Source organism: Apis cerana, linkage group LG12 (assembly GCF_029169275.1).
Source record: "Apis cerana isolate GH-2021 linkage group LG12, AcerK_1.0, whole genome shotgun sequence".
NCBI lineage: Eukaryota > Metazoa > Arthropoda > Insecta > Hymenoptera > Apidae > Apis > Apis cerana.
In genome coordinates, this window is record NC_083863.1 from 1,028,823 (window position 1) to 1,048,324 (window position 19,502).

A 19,502-nucleotide genomic window follows, 5' to 3' on the forward strand; every position below is an offset into this window, starting at 1 on the left:
ATATTCTTTACTTCACAATTTTTTCAATCTTTCATATTTTTAACAACGAAAAAAAAAGTGAACACATCGTGTTTTAAATCATCTTTGTAGTTTTTCGTAACGATACTTAATTTTTAATATTAAAATTCTCGTAACCAAAAATAATGAAATAAGGCGCTTTATTTTATTAACCGTAGAATCAATACTGCAGAATGCTAAAAACGAGTTTAACATGGGCGCCTTTCATCTGGCTTTAAGCCCTGCATAATCTCCACTTTGTAGGCACAAAGGATAGATATAAAGACGGTTTATGAATAACCTTCGAAACAGATAACCGCAAAGAATAGTTGATTTTTATATCCGACAATATACTTCCTCGACCAACAACATCTTCCCCGCGAGATCTTCTCGCTTCTCTTCACCGTGGAAACATTACCAATCCTTTGATATCCCTTTACCCAACGTTGAATCGAATTATTCGAATTCTTTTTATATTAAATTTCATAATGTTGTTTGACTATGGACTTTGTCTTAAAAGACCAATCTCATCCTCGAGAGGATTCTGAAATGAGCCAATATTGGCAAAGTCATTCTAAAAGGAATAAAATAAAATGGCGCATCGAAAAAAGAGGAAGTGAAATTCGAATAAATAAAATTTTTATCTTATAAAAATTGGAAGCCACTGAAATTAATATGACTTAATTTCTTTAATTAAAATATTCTTTATAACTTATTCCTTTTTTTTTCAACAACATAGTTTCTCTTTTAACACGTTATGGAGATTTCCCATATTCCATATTCCATTCTTTGACGCGTAGATCACGTCATCATGAACTTTTCTCGAAAATATGAAAATCAAAAAAGTTTTCCACGTATCCACCTTTCACATTTGATACGTTATCAGTGTGCACAGCCAATTCAGGATCTCGTTCCATTTTTTCGTTGCTTCACAACAAGTGTTCTCTCTACTTATCGAGAATCTATCCGCCAGAGGGAACCTCCTTCGACTTCAACCGCCATATTGAACGTGTTAAGTTAAAACACTAACCTCATACTTTACAGATATCAACGGTTTGATTATTTATTTTAACAAAAATCCTTCGAGTTGCGACCAGTAAAATCTCACCTCTTTATTTCGTGAACGACAAAAATTGGACGACAATCGACATGTCTGAGATCAATGCTCGATACGCACACTCATGCTCGCTATTCCCGATTAATTCACGTGGAACGGGGATTATAAGTCGTAAGTTGTAATCCCAGGGACGGGATCCAGGGCCTTCTGGTCCGATTCTAAGCTCGAGACTCGATTCTCTCAGCGGGAGGTCCCTAGGACCGCACGCGGCGAAGGGAAACGAGATACAATAAGAAGTCACGTAAGTAGTTCTCCTTTCCATCTTCCTTGTTTCTCTTCCTGTCTCTTGATTTTATCTCTCTTCTTCCTCGATAAGTCGAAGCCAAGTCTCGAAACTCTGTGCTCGTTATGCAAAGATGGTAATTGCACGTGTATATGAAATTATATATTGGCCAGTTGTTATCCGTGTATCTCGTGCTACGAAGATCAGACAAGATATTATTTTAAACATGGTATTTACTTACATTGGTTTACCGTACTCGATATTTTTGATATTTTTACTTTGCCTCGATTTCTTTTTTTTAATGTATTTAAAGTTTCACTATCGGTGGAAATATAGCTGTAGAAGATAGATAATAAATATGTATAATTGAACATAATTTATTAAACAGGATGTATATTTTTTTATTAAGTTAATTAGTGAAAATACTTGATTTGTAACAAATATAATTACGTGAAAAAAGAATTATATTTATTTTAGGAAGTATAAAGGAGATTGATAAAAAAGTTTCTCTTGTTCCACATTAACTAGCTACTATTTATACGATTATGTGTAAAACGTTAACGATATGTAAAATTTGTGTGATTTTCGTTCGTCTGCAGTTTAATATCAGTTTATTAGCACTTAAGCAAATTCGTTCTTCAAAGGAATTTAATAAAAAAAATTAATTAGGTCGATACAATGTACTGGCTCAAAGCGGATTAAACGTGCGTGTTCACAACTTTCAATGGAATACTTTCTAATATACATATTGCGCTTTTTGCTATCGGAATTATCATCAACTTTTTACTCCTCTGGATTATAATTAAAACCAAGTGACGGGACGTTTAATATCTCGAATGTTTGCTCTTAGTATCGAGATCTTGAAAATTTCCAACAAGAATTCTTCGTTGGTGCTTGTATAAACTTGGCTATAAATGACCTTTTTTTTTTTTTTTTTTTTTGATTCTATTCTTTTAAGAAGCGAAAGTTTCGAGATAAAATCTTTGAAGGAGAACTCATTGATCCTCAAATTTTTTTGCACGTAAACGTAGTTTTTTAATATTTCTAATAGAAATAAAGAAATTGAATTTTACATAAATTCCGTTTATTTTTGCACCTGGAATAAAAATTTATTATTATAACAAATTTTTGTAATTACTTATTATCAACAATTATGAACATGCAAAATATTCGTGAAACATTTTTAAAAGTTTCATTCTAAAGGGCAAAATAAAGTTTCTGTGGAAATTATGTATGGAAATATTAAATAAAATTAAATTATAAAATATTTGTTTGATAAACTATTGATTATAAATTTTTCAATTTAATTTAAATTATTTGAAATTATATATATATATATAAAATTTTAAATATTTTTATATTCAATCGAAAATTAGCCGGATTCGATTCATTATTTGAAAAGTATTTTTGTTTTCTCTTCTTCAAATTAAATACTTGTTTAAACAAGAAAAATAAAAAATTGTATATACGTATAATACGAATAAACTAAAATTAAAAAATTGTATAAAGTAGAATGTCGATAATGGATACAACTGATTTCATTGCTGATTAAATATCTTCGTTTCTTCTGTATATATGATAACAAACAATATCGAAATAGATATAAAGTAAATAATAATTCTTTTTAATTAATAAAAAAAATAGTTTAACATCAAAGTGGATGTAAACATATTAAAAAATGTTAAAATATCTCTACATTAAATAAAACTTATACATTTTCTTCATTCTTTAATGCACATAAAATTTACTTTTAATTTCGTCCTCCCAGTTTTGCATAAATAAGTTTCTAAAATTCTTGTAAAACTTGTAAAATTCTCAAGATGCTAAACTTACTATTAAAAACTCATAAATTCTACAAAATTGGTAAAATTTCGAAAAAATTCTCAACAATGATAAAGTTTCACCAAATTCTTCCACTTTGATCCAACATCGCGAAAAGTTGAGCACTGACAAAGTTAAAAATTCGAACAAAGTACGTCACATCGATCCTTTTTTCCTATAATCTCGACCGTTTCGATTATTTCCAATTATTATTAATATTTTCAACAACAAACCATCGAAAGTAACTTTATTCCTTATTAAATTCCACCCATCATTGATATCCAATTAACTCGTCCTTCTTCCAAACCATACCTGTACATAATCAAAACACTTCTCCTTTCTGAAACCCGCTATACGCAATAATACATAAGTACAATATACATCTCGTTGCACGCGAGTACGTCCAAAGCGTACTCGAGACACGAGCAGTTCTAGAATGGCTGTGTCCACTCCTGTCGACTTTATCCCTGTCCTTCTTCCCTTGTTTACAAAAGGCGGACAGAATTCCACGGAATCACGTAGGCGCTTCGAGGATCGCCCACGTGTTTCGCGTGTTCCTTTTTTTCTATTTCTCTCTCTCTCTACGCCTCCCCCCTCTTTTTTTATCGCAGTCGTTTTATTTCTCGCGAGATTCACACCTCGGGCGGACTGGCGGTGGATTGGAGGGGGAGGAGGACTCGTTGTCACTCGAGGATCCCGCCGATTACACCGATGTTGGATTACAGGCGCGCTCGGTGCCGCGATTAAGTTACACAGCGGAGGAAATGTTGGAACTCGAGCGGAGCAAATTCGACGACAAAGGATGAATGTCGCGGGTGCCTCGATAAGTCGATTATTTCGTCCGCGCGTGTTGTGCCCGTTTGAAATACGTTGCGCATGCGCGTTTACGTTCGGAAACTGCATCAATTCGGATAATTTATATACGCTTTGGAATCGTTAAAAGAAATTCTCATTCACAGTTTCGTGAAATTTTTAAAGTTCGTGGATTTTGGAAAATTTTCAAAGCTCGTATAAACTTAAAGAAAGGAAAAAATAAAAAAATTACTATCTTGAGCTTGAGTAAAAAATATCCCTAGGCGATTCGTAGAATATCCAAATTATTATTAATCTAATGCAGAGATTCTTACGAATTTCTAAAATTTAAGAGTTAAAAAAAAAAATGATAAATAGATAAATCTTCTATTTCTCTTCTAAACTATTATATTTATTTTTTATTGGAAACAAAAAAAAAATAACTACGAAGCAGAAAAAGCTTTATCTCTTTTTTTTTACCATCGTATAGAACGGAAATGAAACTTCTATCGTATAAAACAATATAAAACAAAATAACTCGAAAATCATCACATTTTCATATACATACATGTATATGTGTACTCGATATATGGATGGTCGAATGATAACCCTGAATGCATCATGCGACAACCAGAATATCAGAATTTCCGAAATATTGTGCATATGGTATATAACATATCGTATTTCGACTGGTACGACTGACCCGAATCGAATCGAAATTTGATAGAATTGATTCATTCATATCAAATGGAAATTTAAAAAATTTTTTACAATCTTTAAAATTTATAAATGTATATTTTATTATTATTATTATTATTTTTAATAATTCGTATAAAAACTAGTAACCAAGAATACTTTCTTCGATAATACTTTATTTTAATCTCTCGATTTTTGCACCGAATTGTTATATCGTGATGAAATATCGATTAAAAGCTTAATCCATATATCGTACTTTTTCATTCAGAAGGATTTTGAAACTTTTATTCTAAAAAAAAAAAAAAAAATAGAAAGAAAAAGAAAAATAGCAATTGTTTGAATTCAATAATTGAAAGGATATTTTTATAACTCGCTGTGATGATCCTTAGAAAGTAGTTTTTATACACATTGTACGTAAGATTTTAGTGATATAAAAATATTGCAAGTAATTTTTATTTGTATTATAACAACAAAACTTACCAAAATTTTATATCTATTTTCTCCTTCTTCAAAAATAACTACTATCAGCTATCTCTTCTTCGTGAATAAAATTATGAAAAAAAAAAAAGAAAAACAATTTTCTTAATATGAAAATTTCATCTTTATATATCTTATCTATCTTTCGCGTATATAAATTATACATATTTGATGAATTATATTCGTTTCATATTTTATTTTCTACGATTTATTAAAGTGTCTTTTATAACACGTAGAATTCGCAACCACTTCACGGTTTGAGAATCCCAGCCATGCGTTTTATATTAGGTATATAATATTTATCCTGGAATATTCGGAGGATAGTGGAAGATTTCGGGAATCCCGATATCCTTACGACACGGTACTTTCGGGATCCATATTGGATCCCAAGATCCAAAGAAAAATTTCCAACCCGACATTCTTGGCTTCTTATGCATCCCTGATACACCTATATATATGTATTATGCATTACACAACCTTCGTAGAAATTTTTTTATACAATTTATGATCCTCATTATTGTCCTTATCTCATTTTCCAACGTAACATTTAAATACCATTATTTAAATTCTTTACACTGCATTAGCAACTCGAGTATACGAGTTAGGGATTAAAAAAAAATATTCTTAACTTTATTAACTAAAAGTTAAACTAAGTTAGTTTAAAAAGTAATATTAATTGTCAAGTAACTGATCATGTTTAAGTATTAATCAATGTTTCGAATCTAAAACAATGCAAGTGTTGTCACATTAAATTAAAGTTAGGTTAGGTTTGGTTTCTGAACAGTGATGCTTCGTTTCTTATTAATTGGATGAATTTTTATAAAATTTTGGTCTGAGATGAGAAATAATTTTTATTATTATTTTAATGAATTTTTATGTTTTCCTTTAGAGAAATTTTATGTGTAATGTAGTGCAATAATTAATTTTTCCTTAAAATAAATGTTTTATGACACGAAATGTTAATTCGATCGTTAGTTTGTTCTTAAAATTCGATTTATTATTATTATTATTTTTTTTTTTACGTCAAATTGAAAGATAAAATCCATTTCACACGACGCACAGTAATTACATATATCAAAGTTAATCCGTCTTTTGCCAATTTATTTTTTATTTTTCTATACAAGAGATTTATTTTATCGATACAAGTTTAATATCGCATTACAAGCTATAAAACTTTGGATTATTTGAAACGTTGCCGGATTTTCATTGCAAAATCTTGATTAACGCATTGGAAAAACTTAGATTCTCTTAACGACGAGCAAGATGATAAGAATAAAAGGATAAAAGTTTTATAGAATTCGTTATGCGTAGAAATTAATTAATTCAACATCTTTTTGAAATTATAAATTTGTAAATGTAATTTCAATAATATTTCTTAAAAATCGTAAGCTAAGGAAAAAAATATGCATTTGAAAATACGAAATATTTATTCACATTTAACAATAAAATTTGTTATTAAATTAAAATCTCTTTTGTTAAATTAATATCTCAACAGTAATATTCACTCTGATGTGTGATGAAAAAAAAAAAAAAGTGAAATTGCATTTTACATTTTTACATTTTCAGCGGAGAGAGGAGAAACAAAAATATTTTTTCAAGCATCGTTATATATATATTTTTTTAACGAAATACTTTATGAATGAATTGTACATATTGGTAATACTGGAAGAAAATAATTTTTAATAAATATTTGCAATTTTTATTTCCACAGTTTTGTTCAAAAATATTCCCATTTCCAATGTCCAACGATTTCGAATCTGATATTCTTTTTTTTTTTCCTCATCCGTAATATAAAACTTTATAGCGAAATATTAATATTTTCCTTTATATTTATTATATATTTTAATAAGATTTCCTCGAAATTTGATTTTATATTGCAATTATATTTGTTACGCGTGCTTCGACGATAAGGAGCTCGTATCACATTGCATATTGCACGTAGTATATCGGAAGAAAAAACTATAAGTCTCATTATACGTGTCTAATAATCACTTATATCGTGTTTCGAACCTTTTTTTTACTGATCATACTTCATCAAAACTTTATCCTTTATATCATAATTTCCGTGTCATATCCTATTAAATCGAATGCAAACTCGAGATAAAATCGTTAGCATGAAATATACCGTGTTACGATAAATATTTCATAATCGTTCCAATTTTAAAATTTTTTGTATTTTTTTATTTTAAAGAATTAACTTTTGGTAAATGTACATTTTTATTATAAATAGGATTAGATTGAAAATATCCCATTCATTTATATATTCTTAATTTTAAAGAATCATGATTAAATTATTATTTCCTTATTAAAAAGAAATCTTCTCTCCTACCATACTCCATTTGTCAAAAAAAAAAAGAGAGAAAATGCTCAAGAATATATCCCTCCTTCCAAATTTAATAATAAATTTTCAGATTACTCCCCGTCGAGAGATTGAAAATATTAGCGAGACGGCGGGATCGTATTCCAAGAATACCCGCGCCATTGTTCGCCGCGTGTTCACGGCTCATATAATCCCCGGATTTCTTTCGAACGACATTGAACCCAATTAGACGTATCCATCCGGGCGCGAGAGCGCGCCACCATCTGGGAACGCAGCGCCGGCCTCGTAATACCGTTTAACCGGAACACGGTGCTTTCGTTCCTCGAATCGGGAGGAGGTGGTTTGTTTGCGACGAGTTGCAGAGATAAAAGAGCGCCTCGCGTTTATAGCGATACTAGTCCTCCTCCCCCTCCTTCCGCAGGAAGAGGAACAGGGAGGGAGAGTGGGTGGGGAGGGTGTGAAGTTACACGTGGACGAGGAAGAGAGGTACACTATGGTTCAAAAGTAAAGCAATAGGGTTTTTTGTTAAGGGTGGATCTTGACTCGGTTTAGGAATGAATCGTTACGTTCGATGTCGATTCGATGTGGAATGGTTCGAAATTGTATTATTACAGTTATGGTATTTAAGAAATTGCAGTAATTTTTCAGTATGCAGATCTATACGTTTCTTTTTTACGATCAAATTTCTGTCCTTTATCTAGAAAAGTCGAACCGAACAAAATTATATTATCGCAATACAATGTTGAGATAAATTTCTTTGGAATCAAGGGAAAATGAATATCGTGAAAGTTATTAAAGACAAATATATTTATGAAAAATAAGTAATAAAATATTTGTTATTAAATTTTATAGAGAATTTTATTAATATTTGATTTCTGGACTTTAAGAGATTAAAATTAAACTCGATTCCTATTTTTAATTGATTCAAAAGAAAGAGTTAAAGATTCATCGAACATCGTGTTTTTTAACGGGCCAAAGTTACTTGGTTGTACCGAAAGAGCAGGGATACTTATGAACAATAGTGTATACGGTCGAGGAAATAAAGTCGAATGAGATAGAGAGCAAAGGTTGAAACGGGGAAGAGCGAGAAAGGTGTAGATAGAAGAAAGGTGGAAAGAGTATTTATGCGTCTGAGTCGACTTTGGTCTCGGGTTCTCTTCGATCCGTGAGAAGGATGAACCGAGTGGTTTGGTAGATACGTTTATTAAGCGGAGGAAAAACAAAAAAAGAAATATAAAAGAAAACAGGATTTAATGTGACCAATTTAATTATTGTTTTATTAGAATCGAAATTTTTTGTAAATTTTATTTCGAAAAATGAAATTTATGATGATAATTTTATTTTTGCGTTGTAATCAGATTCTTTTTATTTTAATTGTTAATTTAGTATATAAGAGTGAAATAAATCACAAGGCAAAGAATTAAATGAATTTTTAACTGATTCGTTAAGCAGAAAGTATCATTCATTTCATTATTTCTAAAAAAATTCAAAAATTAAATGTCGTCTCACTAAATCCTTTTTGAAATCATATTTCGAGTTTTTTTCTTCGAGCAAAAGATCGAAGAATTTGAATTCCTTCCAACAAAATTTCATTTTCTATTAAAAACAGAACAAATTTGCATTTTACCGATAATAAATCAACGATTGACTTAGAATATAAATCATCAGAAGAAAAATAGAAAAAAAAAAACGAAACGAAAAAGATGACGATTGAGATTATTCTTGTATACAAATTATCATTCGTTTTCTTATTCCAGAATTCTCCTTTCTCCTCACGATTATTCAATTTGTCCCTTGTTCCGTCCTCGTTCCTTCGATCCAGTCTCGACAATCGTATCCGATACTTACTTGATACGTAAGTCATCGTACCGTTGTTGTTGTCACCTCGAACGAGAATTGTGTATCGCGTTAATAACGGGTCTCGTGTTATTATGTTCCGTGAACCGGAGGGATTAATAAAATTCATTGGAAACGTTACGTCAGGCCTCGTTTCGATCCGCACGTATCGAGAGAATATGATAACGTACGCGAGAGCGTTGTTGACGCTTCGGTTTCGTCAATCGACGGAGTTGTTTATACGTGGAAACTTGAAAATTGAAACTCGTTACAACATAATTTCTAACACACGCAATGGAAAGTTGAGAAAGTTCTTTTTAATACGTCGATATTATTATCAAGCACAAACTTGATCCAAGTTTCTTATAAATTATATATAATACATATCGAAAATTAAGTCTTCTTTATGTACACTTTAAAGATTTCCGTTTTCTATCGTAGAATTTAAATAATTTTTTTATTTGATATAAAAATATTACAAATTCATTTTGTTACTCTCTAACGTTTAAATAATAACGTTCGGTCGATAATTAATAATTGGAATAATTAATCAATAAAATGGAACAGGCATAAATTTCTCCCGCTCCGGTTTTTATAACGAGATATGGATTAATTTAATACAGGATGATGCATAATTAAAGCCGAGCTGAGAAATCTGGGATAAAATTCTTCTGTAATAACGCCTTTGTTTACGAAGGAGGGACGATTTTAAAAATTTTGCGCTGCGTGTGCACTTGGGTGAAAATTAACGCGATAAATTTCATAGGCGGGGATACAACACACCGTGCCTCGCTTGTTTATATTTATGAACTAGATTTGGTTGAGGCGGGGGGGACAGGAGGGGCTCTAAGCTTTTACTTTCCACCAAGATTTATTAACCCGGGAAATATTGTTGCGTGGTAAATTTTTCGTTTAAAATTTTGTGTTATCAGTGTTTATAGCGGATTGTAGATTTTTTTTCTCCACGAGATTTTCCTATCTTACGCTTCGAATATATATGTGAATTTTCCTTGTATATAATTCCTTAAAATTTATGCACATAAAATCTATGGCGATTATTAGACTGGAAATATTTATGCAGATTAAAAATTTGTTGAACAGAATTACAAAAAAAAAAAAAAGATGGAAACTGAAACGAAGATTTGATTCTCTTCAATTATCATAATATGTAGATTAGAATTTGAAATTGTAATTTCGCATATCACGTGTGCGTTCCAAATAAATTTCTGCATGTTTAAATAATGCATAAATTTCCAATTACACGTTAAGTAATTTTTCTAGTCTAATGAGATCCAATTGTTCAATTATTATTCTGCAAGTAATAAACAAATTAAAAAATGTTTCGGTATACGAGATCGAAATTAGACTAACTTCCAATCGATAAATGGTTATGTGCGAGCAAAATTTTTATCGTTTTTAAAAGAAATATTTTTCAAACTCAAACTTTCTCGAATTAAATTAAAAATCATCTTGGACCACCATTGTACTTCTTTTTTCTCTTCTTCTATGCTGTGAACGTTCGAAATGGCCGTACACGAATACGACTTCCGCTTTAATATAGCAGTTGGACGCGAACAAACATACGCAAAGTAGTAATCCACTGGACGAATGCGGATACGGTGTCGTTCTCCCACAGTTGATTTCTGAAACGCGGTTGCCAAGTATAGACACTATGGGACACGAATCGTTAACCGGTTCTTCGTCAATTCACCTTTCACGAGCGCGTTAAAACGAAGAGGAGAACCGTCAGAGAATGGGAACGGCCCGAAAACTGTCAACTTTATCCAACTTTCGTAGAGGCGGAATTCTATGCCGGCTGGGAACGCGCATATTTTAGAAAGTTGTGTACAGATAGCGCTTCGACCGAGCACTTTTTATGACGAGTTTACATGTACGTTTTAGTCCTCTAGTCTGTTTGTTGTGTACACGTACTTTTGTCAAGGTCGTGAGAAAGAAATAATCGATTCAAGTTTCTTGTCACTTTAAATTCTAAACAAGAAAAATCCTAGGTTTTTAATAGCTCGAATATTAGGACGGAATTAGCTTTCAATTTTCTTTAATCTACTTCGAACGCAATTATTTGTTAAAATTTCCTAAAAATAGAAAATTATTATTCTAAGCAAAATTCCTTATTTACAAAAAATCATAAACAGAGGGGAAAAAGGGAATTTTACGTAACGCGTTCACAAATCGAAGAAATCAATTATATACTTGAGCACGACAAATGTGCTCGAAACAATTTTCACGCGTGTTTGCATTCGGTTCGAGTGGCTCGAACTTTTGCCGTTAAACGCAGAAACGTGAATAACGAGGGAATAGGAAATCAGCGCGGACGAAACGTTTTCCTTTGAGCGAGTTCTGTTCCGTATCGCGATGCCTATTCATCACGGTGCACGAGTGACCTGTACGGTTTGCTATGCGGAATATTGCCGGAAACCGGACCCAAGGATTGGCCATTCGGTTAAAGCGGCCGTCGTGCAGACGGTTATGACACGTTGTTAGGAAAATTTCTGTCAACAGCTTGTGCTCTGGGTAACTGGAACGTATACGATTAAACTCTTATGTATATGTGTATATATATATATATTTGGGGAGTGTATCAAAATTATTTATTTCTGAAAAGTATCGAGATATTTTGGAATCTATTTTTATTTTTTTAGAAATTTTGAGAAATTTCAATTTAACGATTGGTGTGTCTAAGTTTTCGATATTCAAAATGTATAAATATGTAATGGTTTCTTCGTTTTTTGGCAAGCAAATATTATAATAACTGCAACGATACGTTTGAATTTTTACTTTTAACTTACTTTTATTCGAAAGCTAAAATCCAGAGATATGTTTAATTGAGAGTGGATATTAAATTTTCTTCATTTCCACAGATTTTTGTAGAACAAAAACTCCTCTTTTTTTAAATTCTATAATAGAATAATAATAATCTAATAATTTTCAAAATTTTCAACAATAATAATTTCTTTTATTTCCATATTTATTTTCAAAATTTTGACTTCAATTTAATTATGCAATGGTACGATCTTTATGGTATAAAAGATTATAAAAGCGATGGAGATTCGAGTGGAGGCGTCGAAATATCTTTTAAGAATAAAATTTAAATACAAAACGGATGACGCCCCGAACGCTCATAATGGCGCTCGTGTCCTCTTCTTGTGACTTACACGGTGAAACTGTCAAAGTTATATAGTTAGATAGAAAACCGGTCGAGGTGAGGAGTTCATAGGGGAAGAGTGAGAAAAATACGCGTTAAAAATATGTTTTACAGAGAAAATTCGCACGATATTCCTGGCTTGGCGCCATCACCACGATACTTGGCCATTTTCGCTCTATCTCGGTGACGTTCTCTCGAAACCAGTCCAATGCGAGAACCAAGATTTGTCACAATGAGTCACGATGCTCGTTTGCAAGGGTGTGGCGAGGAAAAATAATATTAAAAGAAATTTTGATTAATATTAAAAGAAATATTATAATATTGCAACGGTAAATTGCAGGGATGTGAAAAAAATAGATAAATATTTTAATGTAATAAAAATGTATATATATAGGATTTTGTGAAATTATATTATACATGTAACATATGCGCAAAAAATAAGAAACGAAACATGGTTTATCGATTTTGAATTGAGAGAAAAATAATTTTATTTATATCCGAGGTGAAAAAGTATTTATTTTTAGAAATATTTCAATTTGAAAAAAAAAAGTGGAAAGAGAGGATCGAATAATTTCGATCTGAATTATTTGTTCGATACGTTTTCCAATTTTTCCACGTTGCTTCGAGTTACATAAAAATATATTGTCAGTTATCTCATATTATTATTTTATAATTGAAAATATATAATTTCCATTTCGATTGAATTTTATTTTTGACTCGAGTATGATAAATAATAATATCGTCATGAAAAATTGACGAAAACAAAGAGAAAAGAAAGAAAAATTAAATTAAAAGAAAAGAAAAAAGAAAAAAACAAAATAAAATAAGAAAGAAGAATAAAATTCTTACTCATAAAGCAAAGAATTGAAAGAACGCTAAAACATTTAATTTGAAAAAATTGAAAATAAAATTTAATCTTAATAATATTACATTACCATTTATATCTAATAAAAATGTTTATATAAAGATATACAAATTCGTAAAAAAAAAATTCTCTACGTAAATTTGTATATCGTTTCCCGTATTTATTTCATTCTTAGAATACCCTTGCCTATTTTTACACTATTTAATGTATATACAATTTTGGTAAAGTGCGAAATGCAGGAAAAAAAAATTCTTCGTTTTTAATTTTTCACAGTCCACATCATTGTTCTAAATCGAGATTTTGCCTCCCTTTAGCAAGTGTGTGTGTTTACAACGGCGACATTTAGTTCTGAAAATAGCGTTTGTCATTTTATTTGCGATAAAAGCGAAGAAACAGTTGTATGAATACAATGGCTGTTGATGAAAACTTATTTAACTTTTGTATTTCAATCGGTAAAAACACGTATAATTGCTCAATGTAATTTATTTCAAGTTTTGTCGCTTTGTAAAATAGAATGATAAGAAACGCAAGAAATGGAGTCATAGATCTCGTAAGAGAAACTTGGCTTCGACATCGTTTGCAATTCAGCTAGAAAATTCGAAATTCAGGAGAAATTCAGAATTGTTGGATCAAAGTGCCCAAGAGATGGCGAAAAGTCATTTGTAGTAACGGGGGAATATTTCGACGGCCGAGTTGTTAAAGCTAGCGATGGGTTCGAGTTCGGTGTGTAGTTTCAAATTAATCTTAATTAAGGAGGAGTTTACGTAAATCAATAAACGAAAAATGCAGCGAATAAATTATAGATGTGAATAATAATTTATTTTGCACTTGTAATTGTTTGATTTTTATTTTTTTACTTAATGAACTTGTGAAAATAATCTTTGCAAAAGTACAAAAATATAATATTTTTTCACGTAATATATAACATATAAATTAAAACATGCACGAATAAATTTTTCTTAAAAAAAATCTTCAATATATAAGTGTATTCATTTTTATAATATTTCATATCGTATACATAGTTTTTTTTCTGAAACACTTATAAAAATATGTCAATTTAAAATTATGCTAAAATAATTCTCAAATCTTCTTGACTCCATTCGAAGGTAATTGATCGAGTCTGCTCGCGAGATGTTCGTGGCCATCGCTAGTAAGGATATAACCATAAAGGTCGAGCAAGCTGGAACACATGGTTGTAGACATTTTTATAACACCCGAGTGTCGAGAAGCTGTAAGTGTCATAAGAAATTTTCACGCATAGCTATGAGGAAATCTACAGACGTGTCCTTCTGTCGGCCAAACTTGTCAATCCACTTCCTCCTCCATTTACCACCACCTTCGTATCTCAAAACACGACGTCGAACACGAAACATTTTGTAAGTTGAATCATCGTGCAAAATTCTGAACTTCGTATATTGGATCGAGTAGAATTACCAATCAAGAAATATCGGATCAAAGGATTAAACTGAATTCTGATTTATCAAGAAGAAGATCTTTGATAAAATATTCCTTTATTTGCACGAGAAGAACGCGTGTACAATTTTGTTTGATTTAATTTAAAATTGTTAATCGAATTATTTAAAAAGAAGAAAATTTAAAAATTTTTCCTTTATTTATCGAATTGTTATATATGGTTATTTAACTTGATAATAAATATTGATAAAAAAAAATTATTCTTTCTTCAAGTTTAATTTCTTCAATTTTAATTTTCCATCTTCATCTTTCTTTTTTTATAAATTAGTTTTGCAATTATACTTCTTCACCTCCATATACGCATCATTACCAGATTAATTCCATTTCCACTAACGATAGGATTTTTCAGCACAATCGAATAAAATCCAGTTAAATCGCCCACTTACTTTTGACCCAGACTGCGACCATCGTTCGTAAAGCGCAATCGACTTCAATCCTTCTTTAACCCCTTTAGCTTCGAGTTCTTTCTAATCCTGGATAGAGACCATTCTGGGCTAAGCACACACTTTTCCACTTCTGATACGTGTTGTATTGATCGTGTATTAAGTTCTTTCCATGTTGAATTTCTTCTCAACCGATTCAACAATTATATCCTATTAAAGTGATCTGCTATCCAATTAAAAATTCTAATTGTCTTTTATCCGTTGTTTCAAAAGTTTATTATTTTTTGAAAATTTCTAAAGTTTTGATTTTTCTTTTGTAGTCATTCTGAAATTTCCTAAATCAAAAAACAAAACAATTCTCATCGTTTCCTTTATTATTAGGAAATCAAATATTTATTAGAATAATTATTTTCAGAAAATATTCAAAATTTTTACATAAAGTGTCAATGTAATAAAAAATCTTTAAAGACGCGTGACAGAGTTCTATCTCCATCTCACTTTATTTCAATTTAACAAATAAATCAGAATTTCTCCAACATCAAGTGCATCACCAATATATACATATATGTATACATATGTGCTATTTCGATGTCATTAAATCTGTAAAACCTGCTCGAATTCCACGTTGAATGAAAATGCACAAGTAAAAGGAAGTTTTAAAGACAAAATAAATAATGGGCAGGAAGGGAGACGAATTAAAAAAAAAAAAAAAGAAAAAATAGGACGAGATATATTCACAGCTGTCACGTTGATCCTCTCTCTGCCTCGGTATTACGCGAATGGATTGATATGTAAACATTTACAAATGCTATTACACGCGATTAGACACTACGAAACGAAGGGTGAGAGCGCTTCTTTTGTACGCAAACGTACGAACCCCGAGTGAATTGAGCGCGTCACATGGCCTTCCTCCTCTATTTGTAAATGGCGGGAAACTGTTCGATGTGCAGCGCGTATACAGTACTGTATAAAATTATGACAGCTTTTGCCTCGATACAACCACGATTTAATCGACGATTTTGATCACCGACGAGATGTCATTCCCCCCCTCCCCCTTTTTAAAGTCATTTTAAAGATGTCGAGGATTGTAATTAATTGGAAAATATATTATGTTTATGAGGTTACGTCTGTTATTTCGAAATTGCGATTTTGTTCGGTACTGTACATTCCGTTGAAATCTGGATACCCGTTTTTGCAATTTGAGAGGAATTCCGTTGAAAAAGCGCCACTCGAATGCGCAGTTAATTCGTGCGATTTTTTTTAAAACGTTATGCTTTTCACCGTTTTCAGCGTAAATTGTGTACAGGATTGAAACAGTATGCAATTTGTAGAGATGAAAGATCGATGAGCTGTACGATTTTTTTTTATCGGCAATAATTGTCCTTTTGAGAGATTTTTAAAGTTTTTTTTAGTAAACTAATTCTTCGATTTATACCATGGCTGATATTTTCTCAATTTTTCAATTATTTCGATTCGGTGATTAGATATTCAATCTAATTTTTTTCTTGCATCATATATATGATATGAGCATTTTAAGATGTTTAAATAAGAAATTAAACAAAATATGTATTCTTCCATGTTCGATTTATTTATTGACTTATTTTTTGTTTATATCAACTTTATATACTAGCACTTTATTTTTAAACTTAAGAATTTAAGGGAGACATTTTCGTGAGAATTTTCAAAGTTTCGTGTCACCTATTTCAAACAATTTAAATAAGCAAACATTGGTAGTTTTAATAAGAGATGTACGGGCTAGAAAACTCGTGCATAATTTTTTAATTTTACGCCGCAACAGTTGGCGACCCTCCCTTGCTAGAAAGATAAATAAAACAGCAAGTAGTCTGTTAAAAACAAATATTATTGTTTAATATAAAATCACTTTTATATAGATGATTTTATATCAAAAAAAAAAAAAAAATAAATAAAATCGGTAGATACAAAATGCACAAGAATATTGTAAAAATTTATTTTAAAAGTATATTTCAAAACGTGTTAATAAAACACTTATTTCTAAATGAATAAAACATCTATCAATTATCAATATCAAATGCTAATGATTTATTTAAATGATCAATATGATAAAACAATTGAATCATGTAAAATTTTTGATAATACTTGATATTGGAAAATTTCCAAAAAATATTAACATCATTATTTTCCATATATGATTTCCTTCTATTCTTACGCACAAATCAGCAAAAACATAAAAGCAGTGTATCGAATTTATCTTTTACAATTTCATTGAGAACAAATTGAATTTAAACTTTAAATAATTTTATCGTATCATGTTTTTCAATTTATTATTTGAAACTTGATTATACAAATCCATACTGGATGCAATCGTAATAAAGCAAGAAAAAACGCTATATGCAAATATAAAAACAATGTATCAATAAAAATCATTAGATTGTTGGATACAAAATTTTGCATATGATTAAATATCTGTTATATATTTCGATTTAAAGATAAAAGCTAAAACTAATGCAATATGAGTTGCTAAATTAATTGAAAATTTAGAGAAATTAGAACAAAAATGGTTATCATTCAATCATCTTTCATCTTTAAACTCTTACCGATCATATTGCATAATAACAAGATGATTATTACATCTGTAAAATAAATATGCGACATTTACATCCTATGTATTTTTCTGATAATCTCTATCATTGTCATTGTCATTACTATATTGTATTTCATACATATCTTTCTGATAAACCTATAAATGATTAATTTATTCAATAATGAAATGAATCGAATATACGTGTCACTTTTATTTCACAGTTAATCATTTAACCTATTTTTTAAAATGATGAAGATAATAAGAATAAGAATAATGAAGATAATAATAATATGACTGTGATGGTTGTATATACATACGATAGTATTGAGAATAATGAATAAATATCAAAAAAGGACACGCCAATTCCATTGTGCACGTGTGCACACTAGATTAGAAACCGCATTTCCAACGTTCAGAACAACCATCTTTCATATACACGCGTGCATATCGCATGAACACACAATGTAACCGTCCCGTATTTATCATCTCGACAATTCATTATAGTTCCTACTTGATGTTACTCTTACGCTACAACTAATCATTTGGCGTATCCTTTACCTAACCATTTGTCTCGGACGAAGATGGAGAATGATGATAACGATACAACGAAAATGAACGCGAAAATACGAAGATAATAACGAATACGATGAGAATGAATGGAATAATGCAAATAATAAAGATGATATAAATGATTATAATGACATCTGTGTTAAGGATAATAAGGGAATCGTATGATATATATATAAAAAGTATATACAAAAGAAAGATACATCAATTCCAAAATGTAGGCGTGCACAGTTAGGTTAGAAATCGCATTTTCAACGTTCAAACAAAAACAACCATCTTTCACACACGCGCACACGTTGGTCAACACGAAAACACAAACCATGTTAATCGTCTCGTATTTATCATCTCGACAATTTACCGATTACCGTATTTCCGCAAAATTAATACTGTCGTCCGTCTCGAAATACCGCGAATGCTTGCACGGAAGTTGGCACTCGCAATTAGACGAACGAAACGCAATCCCCTCCATTCCTTCACGCGCTCCACCTATCGAGTTATATACCGATTGCTCGCCGCGAGGTGGATTACAAGTTTTCGAAATATTTTTCCGATGAAAGAAACAAACGTGGAGAATCACCGTTGCTTTGTGAGTTTCGGTCGAATCTTGCGTTCGACAGTCGGTTCGTTTTATTGCGTTACAGAACCACGGGGTCGAGCACCGTTGTTATATAGATGGCGCGTTGGTGTCACCAACGGTAAATCCAATTGCGACACCACACGTTCCGCGCCAACGTTCGAGGATTGGGTTTTTATAATCCGTCTGTAGCGGTGTTTTTTCCAGCTTTTTCGCGGATCGATTTTATAGTAAACGAATATCCAAGCTTTTTCGAGAGATGACTTTTTTATATGATATGGTAAAACGAACCTGTTGGGAGACAAACAATTTATGTAATGGGAGTCTATCTAATTATACGGTTGATTGTTATTATACAGTTTTGTTTATTTGTGACTTTTCAAATTATTGAGGTTTATATTCAGATAAATAGATTCAATCATATTTTTTGTATTATTAGAAGTGTTAATTTACTATTGTGTTTATTTTTTCCTCGCAACAAACATTAATAATAATATACCAGTGTTTATACACAGTATCAAGAATTTTAGTATTATTTTCTAATTCAATCAATTTAATATTCAAATAGTATTAATTTTCTTAATTTTAATTTATTCGTAAAGTTTCTTTAAAAATACTTTGTCTTAATCTCTAGC

At 30.8% G+C, this 19,502-nt stretch overlaps 1 protein-coding gene and 1 long non-coding RNA gene across 21 annotated transcripts in view; both read right to left on the reverse strand.

Annotated features, from left to right (window-relative positions):
- Positions 1 to 19,502, reverse strand: part of LOC107992684 (collagen alpha chain CG42342) — a 194,021-nt gene that overhangs the window by 55,001 nt on the left and 119,518 nt on the right. The gene's annotated exons all lie outside the window — the stretch shown is intronic.
- On the reverse strand, positions 14,124 to 19,338 carry LOC107992685 (uncharacterized). The gene is made up of 2 exons (XR_001764947.3): positions 18,613 to 19,338; positions 14,124 to 15,498 (listed from the first exon to the last, which is right to left on the reverse strand). It is a non-coding gene; the product is annotated as an uncharacterized LOC107992685 (long non-coding RNA).